This window comes from Ipomoea nil, unplaced genomic scaffold (genome assembly GCF_001879475.1).
Source record: "Ipomoea nil cultivar Tokyo-kokei standard unplaced genomic scaffold, Asagao_1.1 scaffold1250, whole genome shotgun sequence".
Taxonomy (NCBI): Eukaryota; Viridiplantae; Streptophyta; class Magnoliopsida; order Solanales; family Convolvulaceae; genus Ipomoea; species Ipomoea nil.
In genome coordinates, this window is record NW_017617678.1 from 1,818,690 (window position 1) to 1,823,170 (window position 4,481).

At 29.2% G+C, this 4,481-nt stretch overlaps 1 long non-coding RNA gene across 1 annotated transcript; it reads right to left on the reverse strand.

The window, feature by feature from the left end:
• Nucleotides 1-1,363: 1,363 nt before the first annotated feature.
• Nucleotides 1,364-3,687, reverse strand: LOC109184069. Its single transcript, XR_002054699.1, has 3 exons — nt 3,487-3,687; nt 2,779-2,851; nt 1,364-1,462 (listed from the first exon to the last, which is right to left on the reverse strand). It is a non-coding gene; the product is annotated as an uncharacterized LOC109184069 (long non-coding RNA).
• Nucleotides 3,688-4,481: the final 794 nt, after the last annotated feature.

Below are 4,481 nucleotides of genomic sequence, written 5' to 3' on the forward strand. Positions count from 1 at the left end.
TAGAAGAGGAGTAACTATTCTTATATAGAGGAGCTCAAGAGCTCCTCTTTCCAAAACATTTTCGATGTGGGATCAAAATGATCCCACATCATTTACAAAGGGGTGACTCCCCTTTGTTTTTTTTTTTTTTTTTTTTTTTTTTTTTCTTGCCTTTTTGTTTTTTTTTTTTGTTTTTTTTTTTTGTTTTTTAATTTATATTTTATTTTGTATATAGTTTTGTTTTGATTATTATTATATTATTAATTACTAATATTATTGTAATTTTATTTTATTATTACATTATTACATAATAATAATAATAATAACAATAACAATAACAATAACAATAACAACAACAACAACAACAACAACAACAATAATAATAATAATAATAATAATAATAATAATAATAATAATAATAATAATAATAATAATAATAATTGCGGTGAAAGTTGCGGATAAAGGAGAAGGGGAAAGGATTTTAATTGGAAATGGTAAATGATGTCATTTCTTTAAAATAATAATGACAAATATGCGAAAAAAAAGTTAGGAAGCTACTAGCTTATTTTGAAACACTACCTTAGGGCTCGGTTTGGCAGAGCTTATAGCTTATTTTAAGCTACTAATAAGCTATAAGCTCTGTTTGGTAATGTTCCCAAAATAAACTTCTAGCTTAAAATAAAAGTTTATTTTGGAACGCTACCTTAGGTACCGTTTCAAAATAAGCTCATAGCTTCCTAACTTTTTTTTTTTTTTTTTTTCAATCTTTATCCTTATTATTTTAAAGAAATTACATAATATACCCTTCCCAATTAAAACCTTTCTCTCTTCTCCTTTATCCGCAACTTTCACCGCAAATAATAATAATAATAATAATAATAATAATAATAATAATAATAATAATAATAATAATATTATTATTATTATTATTATTATTATTATTATTATTATTATTGTTATTATTATTATTATTATTATTAAATTTGCAACAATATTGCTACGTCATTATGAGATGCTAGATCATGATTATGTTAATAGTTTTATTTCAAATTGTTAATTTTTTTTAAAGACAATATGTTAAATTTTAATATGTAAACAAACTAATTTAAATTTTATGAAGATCTCATTTTTATTATTTTTACATTTATCAACTTATCAAAAAATTAATTTTACCAAACACTTTCAATCATAACAGCTAGCTTAACAGCTCTTCAGTTTTTAGCTCCGAGCTTATAGTTTTTCAGCTTTCAACTCCTAGCTTATATCTTTTCAGCTAAGTTTGCCAAATAGAGCCTAGGTAGCGTTTCAAAATAAACTCTTATTTTAGGCTAAGAGCTTAATTTGAGAACATCACGAAACAGAACTTATAACTTATTAGTAACTTCAACACCGTATCCTGCATTACTTTCTTTTGCTTCATACTCTACAACATCTTCGTAACAATCAAGTGATTCACCCCTTTCCTCACCTTCACCTTCTTTTCCTTTGATATATATATATATATATATATATATATATATATATATATATATATATATATATATATATATATTTCAATTTTTTAAGAAAAAAATTATAGGTGTGTGCACACACACATAAGAGTGCCCTTACACTACCCATTTTCTTTGAGAATCAACTTCTCATTCACTCATTATTTGTTTTGAATGTACATATATCAATTTTTTCGTCTCACTATGAAAAATTCGAATCCACCTTACCACGATCTAAATCGGAAGTTGACCCACATATATTTGTACCACTAAAATAGACTTTAGAAATTATATATATTACGGTATTTGGTCCGTTTCAGGAATAAAACTAGAATAAGTATTAAAATGACATAAATATCCTTTATACTGAATGTTTTATATGTGTGTGTGAGAAAGATAGAATAACAATAAAAAAAATAATGCTATTTTTACCTTGCATTATGTTATCATTTGATGAAGAATACATTAATTGTTGAATTTTGAAGGCTTGAACAATTGTCATTATCATTTGACTCACATTTAAACGTTTTAACTTTTTTTTTTTTTACTAATAAATTTCTTTGATATATGTTACTTTTTTTGCAGACCAGAAAAGTTATAGTTTAGCCCATTGAAAAGAAAATCCATACATACATATATACACGTGCGTGTATGCATCAATGCATGTTTGTATATTTAAATGTATGTATATAATAGAATAGTGTAATATCATTTAGCCTTACCTTTTATTTTTAAAAAAAATGTTATTCCATAATAATTTTTATTTACAGTGATATTTTATTGCATGGTATATGTGTTTGTATAAAATATTAACGGGGTGTTTGGTTGGAGGGAGGGAATTATGTGGGAAAAGAATTGCAATTCCATGGGAGATGAATTACTAGGAATAAAGTGAGAATTTAAATTCCAATGTTTGGTTTACAGGAATAAAATTACTGAGAATTTCAATTCCAATGTTTGGTATACATGGGAATTGAAAGGAAATAAGTAGTATAAAGTCCAAAATGTCCATTGTTGTTGTGCGGCATCAATTTTAGGTTAAAAAAGGAGAATGATAATTTTGTCTCATCATTATATTTCTTTTCCTAAAACCCATAGAATTAAAATCCCAAGGAGGCATGAGATTTTAATTTCATGAAAATGAGGGAATTACAATTCCATCATTCCAATCAAACTAAGAAATTTAGTGATCTTTGGAATTAGGTGGAATTAAGTGGGAATAGAATTTAAATTCCCTCCAACCAAACACTCCGTAAAGAGTATATATATCCATACGGAGTAATATAATATAGTATATGTAATAAAGTACCTGAATTACTGTCTGCCATTGCATCATCCCCACTACTATCTTCTGTATGTTTTGATCCGCCATCTCCCTCTCCCTCTCCATCTCCCTTTTTTTTTTTGAAAACCAAATAACTTCATTAAATTAAATCAGCACAGAGATTGTTTACAATAAAAGATGGAGGGGTGGTAGCCCACTCCATACGTACAGACATAGAACAAGCTTCCCTAGCAAGAATATAGGCAACATTGTTCGCAATACGACTAATATGAGTGATAGCAACGGCGGTAAGCGAGCGTAGCATATCTCTAACATCAAGAAGGACAAGATCACATGAAGACACATCCTGAACATGATTGAGGGATTGAACAACCTGCAATGCATCACTTTCAATCTGCACATGGCGGAGATCCATCCTTTTTATCCAACTCAAAGCTTCCCTTATGGCCATAGCCTCCGCCTCCTTTGGGGACGACGCTCCTCTACCTGGTGTACTAGCTGCCGCCAAGAACCGGCCATTCTCATCTCTCAACACCCAGCCGCACCCCATCCGGTTATTGGTATTATCAACAGCCGCATCGGTGTTCATTTTAAGATACCTCGGTAGTGGCTTCTCCCATTTGTGGCTCGCTGCAGTTCTCGAACTGGGGATGCTGGAGCTACTTTCAAGCACTGACTTCCAATCTGCCATGAAAAACTTCGTGCTCTGCACAAGAATTCTGGTGGTAGTACTCTCCATCTCCCTCTCCATCTTCATCTTCATCTTCATCTGTTTTAGAGCCTATGACTATTACTTACTAAAATGTTTAACATGTTTTAATATTTTTCTCTCTATAGATATTACGTTGTGAATAGTGACTTTAAAGTCGAATTGAAAAGTAGTTAATTAATTAGACGATAAATGATATGACTTTATTAAGTATTGAAAATGCGTCTCAAAACCATAAATCATAACAATTGTGTAAGGGTGTTGCTATTTGCACCACTCTTTGACCAAAAGTTGGTATAAAGCATCTTGAAATTGTAAAAAAAGTGAAAACTTTTAATAATTAATAGGTGGTGTAAATAGCTAAACGGGAGTACATTTTGCTATTTGCACCACCTTGGTCAAACCTCATTTATGAGATGTAATTAATAATTTTTTAATTCAAAATTTAATTAAGAGAAAATGGTATTTTTTCCCCTTAAGTTATATACTTATAGCACTTTTTCCCCCTGAATTATTCATGTTAGCATATTAGCCCCTCAATTATTCTAAAAGTGACGATTTTTCCCCCTGATATATTAAATTGACATTTCTACCGTTAAAGTAAACATTTTATTTATTTTTCTTCTCTAACAAATTATTATTGCGTATACGTAGGGATGACCACGATTCGGTTCTAACTGAACCGGACACTATAGCAATCGAATTAAAAGTTTCTAGTTAAGGGAAAATTGTACACGTTATCCCTCTGAGTTATATGATTATAACACTTTTTCCTCTCAGTTATTTGTTTATCCACATTTGCTCCCTCAATTATATTAAAAGTGACAGGTTTTCTCCATTTTATGTTAGGTGAACATTTTTACCCTTAAAACTAAATATTTCATTTATTTTTTCTTCTCCAACAAATTATTATTTATATGTACGGATGATTATGGTTCGGTTTGAACAATTTTTTATTTTATTGCCAATTCAAAATAAATTTATTTATTTATTATACATTCTATTTCTTATTTTTAAA